Here is a 10,532-nt window from a genome sequence, read left to right as displayed (position 1 = left end):
GGCTGTGCAGCTTCCTTCCCAAGCCTCCTCAGGAGGAGAGCGATCCCCACAGAGGCTTGAATGGAAGCTGCGTGAAGCTTCCCTCCCAAGCCTCTGCATATGCTAAAGACAGCCCTGCTCCCAGTTGTTGTTGTCCTCCTCCTGTTTCCTGGTGAAATGTGGTGCACAGTCTTCCTGGGCTGCTTTTCTGGGCTGCCTTCTCGGGGCGGTGGGGGAGGCAGAGGACATTTTCCACACAGCCCTCCCTTGTTTTGGAGTCCCCGGGGGGGGGGGCACTGGAGGGATGGTTGCACCACGGTGCAGGATATGCTTAAGACGGCCCTGGCTGTACAGTGCCAAATGACAAGAGAAAGGCAAAGATAGCATATAATGTAAACATAATATGTAACATGGCTGCATGTAAGTTCCCAGACCCAGTTCAAGATGCAGGTTACCAGTTTCCTACAATGTTATCTATGGCCTTGTCCCAGCATACCTCAAAGAAATCTGCTTCAGATTACATCAGCTGACAAAGTCTGTAAGAACATGGAAGAGCAGGAGTTTTCTCAGCTGAGGCACCTCAGCCAGGGAACTGCCTCTTAAGGGCATTCTTGGTCTGGCTCACCTAACATTACAGGATTTCAGGAAGAGGGCAGGAGCTTTCTTGTTCCCGCAGGATTTTAAAGATAATTGTAAGCTTGCTTGTTGCACTGCTTGTCAGTTTGTTGGTAATGCTACAACTGGCCTAGGTACTGAGGTATTAGAATGAAATGTGGTTCACATGTTCAGCACACGGTTCCTTTGAGTAGAAGTATGCCTTAATTAGTGGGATGCAGGTGGCACTGTGGTCTAAACCACAGAGCCTAGGGCTTGCTGATCAGAAGGTCAGCGGTTCAAATCCCAGCAACAGGGTGAGCTCCCGTTGCTCGGTCCCAGCTCCTGCCAACCTAGCAGTTTGAAAGCATGTCAAAGTGCAAGTAGATAAATACTCCGGCAGGAAGGTAAACGGTGTTTCAGTGCACTGCTCTCGTTCGCCAGAAGCAGCTTAGTCATGCTGGCCACATGACCCAGAAAGCTGTCTGCGGCCAAATGCCAGCTCCCTTGGCCTGAAAACAGAGATGAGTGCTGCACCCCATAGTTGATTTCAGCTGGACTTAACCATCCAGGAGTCCTTTACTGTGACGCACCAATTTTCAAAGAGACCAAGAAATATGTAAAACACATCGCAATGTGTATGCCCCTTGAAAGCTGAGCTACTGGGATTAAAAGTTAGTGCACACATTCAGAACACCACTTTTAATTTCACGTATGAACCCCATCTAACTCATCACACCTGTTTTCAAGGGTGAATAGACTGTAATGCAGCAACATCTAAAGGCCTCTCAAGCGCTATGCTTTACTAGCATTAATAAATATAACTAATTATATGCCATCACCACTAATTATATGCAACCACCATCCAGGCTTTTCTTTAAGAAAATAACAAAGGAACTTCTATAACTTCCTCAGGTTGCCTGCTCCATCATCCAGCTTTTCTTATACTGGAAATCTTCATGTCTGGGTTTGCTCCTTCTATATTATATAATAAAAGTAGCAAAACAGAGGTGTAGGTTCTGCAGATGATTTACGTTACAGAGAGGCAAAGATTGGTTAGCAGCTATTAAGATAAACCTCCCAGCCATAAGCGCACTTGGCAATGGATGTGATTGTCTAGGAAAGTTGTCAGCAGGATTTCCTTCTTTGGAGCTGCCAAAGGCGACTATTGACAGACATGGGCTTAGCTACAGCAAAGAGTGTCTCACTACACCAGGGTGGAGCAGAGGCATTTCCAAGCCGCTTGTGAATTCTCTTCACCTTATCTCTCCCCCAGCCTCACAGCCCTTGGCTTTGTCTGCATTAGTGGAAGTCTGCAGAGCAGGCAGGAAGAGTCTGGGCAGCCAAAGTTTGTAGTGGGAATTGTGAGAACAGAGGCAGAATGTGAGGAAATGGTGGGGTGTGTGCCTGCTGGCCAGCTGATTGGGGAGATCAGGGGGGCAGGGGAGGGGAGCGATTTCTGTTCCCCTGGCACTGGGACTGTTTTGGCTGCTACAGTGTGAACTTGTATAAATGGACTTCTTATCTCGCAGACCATTTCATGTTTGCATTAAAGGAAAATAGTCTGCAGTGGGGGGCGGGGGGGGAAATCTTGATAAAATATTTTGTTGGCATTGTGAAGAATACTAACTGCTTCTAATCAGCCAGCTGCTTTGTCACATCAGGGCTCGCATATTTCTAGAGTGAGCCACTTCTGTCTGACAGAAATATAGAACAGCGGCACATTATGTGGGGGTTGAACTGTTCAGGACTGGCTTCATAGTGGTAGTGGACCATTTTTCACTCTTTCTCTCTCGTCCACACAGAAGTTAACGACGGAAGCAAGGCTCAGTGTTCCATCTCTGACAAAGCCAGATTTGTGTCTGTGTGTCTGCGGGTGCAAATCTGTGATTTTTCAAGAACTGGTGTGGTGTAGTAGATAAGGCAATCCAATACACTTTTGTTGGGGAGTAAGTCCCTTTAAATTCAGAAGGTTTTTCTTCTAAGTAGGGATGTGCAAATGTGGCTTCATCTGTTGCTCATTGGCACTTTAATCCAGTGCTTTCTAAACCACTGCAATTGATTTACTTTGCCCAAGACTTTCTTCCATCTTTTCAGCTGCTGATGTGGAAATATGCATTTATTTATTTCACATATCTCATAGCACACAATGGGCGTGCATCATCATATATTTACAAATTGGTTACCATCTCTGTGTGTTTTCCTATCAAAGTTAACGAATTCCCAGAGGAATAGCCCCTTGATCCTTTCTCAGCACAAACAACAAAGAGTCTTAAATAACACACATCACAAAGCAATTTATGTATTTAAGCATAATGCATGAATATTGAAATAAAAAACCCTCTTACATTGTAGAGAACTAAGTCAAAAACCATTCATACCAAGAGTCTGTGCTGTGATAAGGGTTGAGTTGGGGATGGAAAGAATCTGCTTGATAGTCCATTTCCACCAGATTCCTCTAGATTCTGTACTAGGGAGACATATACAGTGGTACCTCGGGTTACAGATGCTTCAGGTTACAGACGCTTCAGGTTACAGACTCTGCTAACCCAGAAATAGTACCTCAGGTTAAGAACTTTGCTTCAGGATGAGAACAGAAATCGTACAACGGTGGTGCGGCAGCAGCGGGAGGCCCCATTAGCTAAAGTGGTGCTTCAGGTTAAGAACAGTGTCAGGTTAAGAACGGACCTTCGGAATGAATTAAGTTCTTAACCCAAGGCACCACTGTATAGGACTGTGTTGCACAAATGTAAGCTAGGAAGTCCTAAGTGAGGAAGTCTTACTGTAACCAAATATTCACTGGGCATGGGCAGGGAGGGTTAATTCTGTCAGTTTTTGTTTCTCTCTATTTCTCATTTTCCAACCATAAATCCAGCATTTTTGTATGCAATGGTCCCAAATATACACATTTTGTAAGCATTTCCCCCTAACAGAATACATATTTCTGTGTTATTTTCACGAATACATGCATTTCTATGCCCACTGTCACCTTGCATATGCATTTGTATACGCATCTTTTGGTTGCAGAAGTGAATCACAACATTCAGAGGAATGCGAATTCCAAAAGGTAAGTTTGCTTATTGTTTCAGGAAGTGCAAATAGGTAGGTTGGGGGGGGGCGGAATGCTAACTGTATACGGAATTTCTCTCTTCTTTCTTGGAGAAGGCTGCTTCTGCTAGGCCTGGCCTGCCTCCCCGGCACCAACCCTCCATTCTCTGCCTCTCTTTGCACACAATGGGCTTCCAGCACACCTGTATTCATTCATCTGTGCTCTGCTGGGGAGAATCTACATTCGGCTCCCACACCATCACAGTGTTATTCTTTGGCACCACAACATAAAGCAGACATCTAGATTTTCACAGTGCCACTTCCTGCAGTAGATGCCTTGCTGGCTCACCGGTCTTTTGAACACCCACATCCCTGGCTACTTCCATAGCAGCGTTTTCTCTGTTCAGGCTCCTCTGCTTACGTTTCTCCCAGAGGTTTCTCCCAGGTCCCTGTTTTGAAATCTTAATGGCTAGCACTGGGCTCTGCAGAGTGCTGTTAACATCAGAATAGCAGCATGGTGCAATCTGCGTGAGGGAAAAGATTGTACATGCTGAATTGCATCAGTGAGGTACTTTTGCATAACAAGCCAGCTAGTTTCTGAAGTTGAACAACCGGGAGCAGGACACACCTTCACTTCCCTGAGAAGACTTTCACCTGAGGATTACGCTGTGAAGTTATTATGTCAGATAATTCAGTTCGGTGCTTGCTGTTTAAAATGCTACGGGGAATATACCGACTGCAGAAGTCTCTAGTGTTTTGAGGCCTTTTGAGCCTGATAAGTCTAAGGGAGGCCCAGTCGCATCTTGCTCTTTGCACAAAATATGAACACTGCTAAATTCTGTCAGCATGTAATACATGGGAAAGTGGGAGACTTTGCTTTATTGCAGGAGTGCATAGGGGCAGGGTGCTATTGGTTAAGCCCCTTTCATTTTTAAAAACACACACTTTGTGTTTAGGAAAGAAGTACAGAGCTTCCAATAAATATATTTTAAAAACAGAAAAAGAAAGTTCATGTAATTGGTTGGGCGCTGTTTGGGGGAAGGAATGTCACCCTCCTGGCATAAGACACTCTTCTGGAATAGCACCATTGTCATCTTAAAAAACAAAACAAAGCAGAAAATGTTTATATCAAAACTCTGTTTCCCCCTCAGAAATCCCATCACAGCCACATAAATGCCAATCAAGCAAGGATCTGAAACAGTAAAAGAGCATATAAAAGGAAAACAAATGTGCATTGATTGTGCAACAAGCTGATTGCACAGAACGGAATTGATAGATACTGAACCAGCTCCTCTGAGGGCAGCATAGATTTTCGCACTGTCTGGAGAAAAAGCAAATTCCAAGTAAGGCTCCCATTCATTCGCAGAGCTCTTCTGAGAAATTTGCCTTGCAGCCTCTCTGACGCAAATCATGGCTTTCCTTACCCCTTGTTGAACCAGCGCAGCTTCCCTTGGGTAGTACCAGAAAGAAAGCTCTTTTTGTTCATTTCATTGAGCAGGACTATGCCATTGAACAATCCCCCCCCACCCTCCATTTCTTAATTGATGTCCCCTGCCTATGTGCCGTCTGGGCTCACCCCTGCTGTCTAACAAACTGCCCTGACATTAACCTCATGTTTTTATAAATGACAGACTTCCTCAATTCAGCAAAGCAGAGCAGCCATTTGGAGTGAAAGGAAGCACATTAATCTCCACCATGTCAGAAAGAAATGTGCATTTTGCAATGGACGCACCGCCACATGTCTCTCAGCCTTGGAAAAGGAGGAATTGATGAGCAGGCCTTGAGACAGTGTTGAGAAGAGGGTTGCTAGATTGCAGCTGGATGGGGCAGTGGAGATCATGGGTTGCGTCTTCCACACTCTTCAAAAATGGTAAGTATAATCATGGGAGGGCAGGGTTGAACTTCCTTGGAGATGTGTGTGCATGTCTGTATATGTGTGCACACGTATTAACCCTTTCCCCACACCAGTCTCCCAATCCAAGTTGGTCCACCCTTGAAACTGCCATTTGCTCTACAAGGCAAATGATAGAGGTTTCTGGTCCAGGCATCAGGGGAAGCAAGGGAGGGAGGACAGATGGAGCAAGAGACTTTCAAATGATGGAGATGGAGAAGTGAAGGTCACAGGCAAAGATATTGTTACAGCGGTAGCAAGATTCCAGGGCTCATGGCACTTAACCAAGGTTTGTGTTTCTTTGGAAGGAGGCACAGCGGAAGCAAGTGTCTTTGAGCAATATATTTTATTTTACACATACAACCTGAGCTTTGATGGAGGCAGTGCAGAACTTTACACCTCAAGCGTGTCTCTCATTGCTCCTCTCGTAGCTTCTGCAAGCTTGGGTCCAAAGCGGCTGCCAGCCACGCCTCCTGTTCTGTTGGTGCAGCACACATGACATTCTGGCACCTGCTTTCTCCTCCTCAAAAACCCTTGCTCAAGACCTCAGTTTAAAAGGACACCTTTTTTTCCTTTGGGAACATCACTCCCTCTGTTACCTCAGCAACCTCCCCCTCCAGGCACCATCATATTCTGCCTGGCTGATGGCTCCCACTATCAAACAAACCAAGCTATTATAAGCCTTTTGTATCTTCAATGACCCACCCCACAGTACAGTACAGTACAGTACAGTACCATGGCTATGGGTGGGTTAGCTGGGTTTTTTACCCTGGGTGAAGCCTCCAGAAAAGTGCCATTGAGGCTCCCAGTCTCTCTCTGTGTGTGGATGCAAATACGCATGGGGAAGTGCCAAATTGGGTCTTTGACATGGGTGAAAGAAACCCTTGGTTTGCCCCTGGTCTTACTCCTGTCAGCAACTGGGCTGCAGCTCCTGCACTTTCTGGGCCCCACAGTAAGTTCATGGCAGGAATCCGGCCTTGAAGTAAACAGTGCATGTTACCAGCCTTTCCTGGTCCAGCAATGTCTTCTATGGACAATTGCAAACGCAAACACATGCCTCGACCCTTAGGTCTACCCTGGTGATGTACTTAGGACCCAGATAGGAACAGGTGACTTAGATCAGGCCCACCAAGCCCATCCATCCAAGTACTAGTAATACAGACCAGAGGGCACAGCGAAAATGCATTTAGACTCTGTCTTAGTTGATCACATGGCCCTACCAAGCAAAATATAAAAACAAGCATGTGTCTGATGTTGTGAGAGCCGCTTACAGCAAGGATTGGAAATCCACAGTCGACTATTCATAGATTAGAACTATATAAAGATTTGTATTCCTGCAACATCTTAGAAGCAAGATACATTAATGGGCACGTGGGTGGCTAGGCAGATTAGTTACAAAAATTCTGAGTGATATAAACTACAGATGTCTGGCATGACTACATAGTCATTTTTGTTTATTCTGATTCTGGCACAAACCCTAAATGAATCAGTTAAGACTGATTTGTTAAGTTTATCTGTATGAAGAGCAGAGTATGACAAGGATACAGAGGACAAATCTGTCTTGCTGTCTCTACCAGACCTTGCAAATTAGGCCCATCTTGCCCCAAACCTGATCCACAACTCATCTCTATGGTCTGTGTCTAAGGCATGCCCTTGAAAGCACAATGGGAATGTGTCAAATCAATAGATTCCTTCGGAGAGGGGTGCAGGAGCTGTACAAATGTGGCTACAGCCAACGTAGAAGAAGCTGGGTGGGCTTCAGAGCTGTTGAGCTGAAGCCCACTGAACTGCAGAGCTCGTCCCAGCAGCTGATGAACTTGGCATGATCCTACCAAAGTACATCTCACTATAAATTTGTCAGGCCTTCTATGGTCCTGTAGGATTTGGTTGTCTCAGCAACTGATTAGTGCTTTCCTAAGGCAATAAGCTTCAAGGAAGAAAGCAACTTAGGCTGTGGGTAGGTAGAGAAGGGGGGTGGATATTCCATTTCCCGTGCTGTTTTTGGCTGCCTGGCAGAAAGGAATCAAAGTTCCTTTCCTCCTCCACAACTACTACTATCTGTTGAAGGTGGACTTATGCCAGAGTATAGGAGAGGGAGGGTAGAGAGAGAGTACATGTTTGCTTGTGTGCTAGCGTGTGCCAGTGTTGTGTTGTGGTGTGCATTGTATATATGCACAAGTCTGGGAAATAATGCTCATGACCACCTATGCAGGAATCTGTATGTTCCAGAGAGTTGTATATAGTGGGTTGACCAATGAGTAGACCCATGACCTAAGTTAGTCATGGCCTTTCATTTCAATAGATCTACTCTAAGTACAAGGTAGTTTAATACAATCCAGCGTGCATATTGGGGGGAGGAGAGAGGTGAAGAAAGAAAGAAAGAAAGAAAGAAAGAAAGAAAGAAAGAAAGAAAGAAAGAAAGAAAGAAAGAAAGAAAGAACATGCTTACATGCATTTTCTAGGAAAACTCCCTACTTAATGCTTGCATTATGACCTTCAGGCTCTAACCTTCCATGTTCTTCACCTAGATCTCCAAGAGGAAGGGATGCAACAGAGAGCTGGAAGGAGAAAAGATTGAAAGCTGTTATTCATAAGGAGTTGCTGGTAGGATATGAAGTTCAAAAACCATCTAGGAATCCACTGATGCACAGGCTAGAGACTACCATGGTCTTAGCTAACTGGTCCTATACAACTAGAAATTCTTTGATAGGCATTTAACCATCTGCAGTGGAGTTTTCTAGGCAGAGAGCAGAGGAAATTTCTTGCATAAACACATACTTTTCATTTTAGGCTTTCATTTTCCCTTTGAAGAGAGTACCAGAAAAACAGCAGAAATGCCAGATACTGCAATAAAATGTACAGAAAACACACACAAAATGCATTTCCCTTTAAATGTAATTGTTTGAACTAACACCAAAAAATGTTCATGCAAAGGTATTTCGTTTTTTCGTTTTTAATGCAATAAACCAGATGCAATAGCTAACATGAGCAGGAGGAGTAGAGGATGGAAAGGCTCATTCCTAAAAGAAATGATGTCCAGTAACAAGAAACAGCTGAAGATCTGCTCCCAGCCCTCCTCCTCCTCCTCCATTTGCCCTTTGGGTCAGTTCACATTTTTTTGAATCCTGATTGCCGAGAAATTGGAGGCTTGTGTTCCGCTCAAGGTCTGACTTGTTAATGGGAGGCCTGAGGCAGCGTGCATTGAAATATGAGGAACTGTATTACAAATGCCATCCTAGGAGTTCCACTAAAGTTTTAAGATTTGGGAGAGAGAGAGAGAGACCAAGGGTGGGGGAACACTTTCTGTGACCATATAGAATAGCTGAACAGCTGCAAGGCAAAACCTCAGGGACTCCCCTGGTTTCTCCTTACTGAGAAAACATATGGAGCCTAGACACATGTGCTTCCCATGTGGAGGCTACATTTCATGCATGGTTTTTATGTGTCTAAGTGAGTGAAGTTTGGCTCAGGACTCTCTCTCTCTCTCTCTCTCTCTCTCTCTCTCTCTCTCATATAGGTGATTTGTTTCAAAGCCTACAGAAGACAGAAACTTCTTTGAACGTTACACTGAATGTCATGAGATGTGAGGAATTTGTTTCTGAATGTCATTCCCTGGATCTTTTAACACCAGGGATGTGTACACATTGCCAGCGTAAAATGCATCTTTTTCTCAATTTGGATTGAAGCAGATTTGGGGAGAAATGCACCAGAATGCAGTATTTCCAGGAAAGGACAGGATAGATATGGATTGTGGCTGAATTTCTACATACACCACTTCCCAAACCAGTGATGGGAGAGCACTGGATGCCAGGTAAACAGGAGTGTGTACACAGACTCTATGTATTTGGAAAACCAACAAAGCACTCTGTGGCACTTCAATACATCTGTCGGCGTATTAGTGCATGGGATTGGACGCTCAAGTCAGCTAACTTTGGGGAAAATAATCATAACATTGCAACAGAACAGTTCTTACCCACAATTAACATGGAAAGATGTGTGTTGTAGAATTAATATTCACACATGTGGAGGGACAGAATGAAGAGGAGTATTCAGAGGAACAAAACACATCCTAATATTCAAAGCAAATGTTCTAGCCTTACAGGGCATCACCAATATTTGGCGGACAAGATGTCTAGTATAGGTGGTGAGGGGCAAGGTGCATGGTACAGACAGCTCTCTTCTCCAGTACCTCACCACTGCTCTCTGTCCCCAGTATCTTCCTCCTGAGGCAGCCACCTCACCCTGCCTAAAAATAGAGCTGGCCCTATATCTGTCCACCCACTGTTAAATATAGGTTGTTTTCTTCTTCTTTGGTGATCACTCATTGCTGAGTAAGATTGTAGTGTGCATGCAAATGAAAGCTCATACCAATAACAAATTTAGTTGGTCTCTAAGTTGCTACTGGAAGGATTCCCCCCCCCCCGACTACAGCAGTCCAACCTACCTGTCTTCCATAAACATGGTTTTAACAGTGAGTCCATAAGTGACTGTGGAGGCCAATTCTGAACCCACACACCCTTCCACAGTGGGGACATTGGTTTCCAGAAGGGAGTTGATCATGGTGAGGGTTTGCCAAATGTGCCTTCCTCTTAGCATATTTCTCCCTTTCATCCTGAATTTGAGTGTCTTCAAAGCCCATGACACCTTTGGTAAAGGCTGTTCTCCAATTAGAGACTAATGTTTCCTGGTTGTTGTTGTTTATACTACATTTTTTTAGATCTGCCTTAAGAGAGTCTTTAAACCTCTTTTGTTGACCACCGGCATCACACTTTCAATTTTTAAGTTCAGAATAGAGTAGTTGTTTTGGAAGATGATAACCAGGCATCCAAACAACATGATCAGCCCAACAAAGTTTATGCTGAAGAATCATTGCTAAATACAGGTATACCCATATGGAGAGCTAACAATGGAGAAGACATCAAGCCCGCAAACCCACAGCCACTTAGCTGGGGGACTAAGTCCTATTGAACTTAGTGGGGCCTACATCTGATTAAGATTGCACAACAGAATCAACATAATA

General features: G+C 44.5%; 1 long non-coding RNA gene across 1 annotated transcript; it reads left to right on the top strand.

Annotated features, from left to right (window-relative positions):
* The first annotated feature begins 5,277 nt into the window (after positions 1–5,277).
* On the top strand, positions 5,278–9,784 carry LOC309362523. The gene is made up of 3 exons (XR_014164999.1): positions 5,278–5,491; positions 8,041–8,116; positions 9,030–9,784. It is a non-coding gene; the product is annotated as an uncharacterized lncRNA (long non-coding RNA).
* The last annotated feature ends 748 nt before the right edge of the window (positions 9,785–10,532 follow it).

Source organism: Podarcis melisellensis, assembly GCF_964234715.1.
Source record: "Podarcis melisellensis genome assembly, chromosome: 2".
NCBI classification, from domain to species: domain Eukaryota; kingdom Metazoa; phylum Chordata; class Lepidosauria; order Squamata; family Lacertidae; genus Podarcis; species Podarcis melisellensis.
Note: the sequence above shows the minus strand (reverse complement) of the source record. Positions and strands in the feature narration are given on the sequence as shown.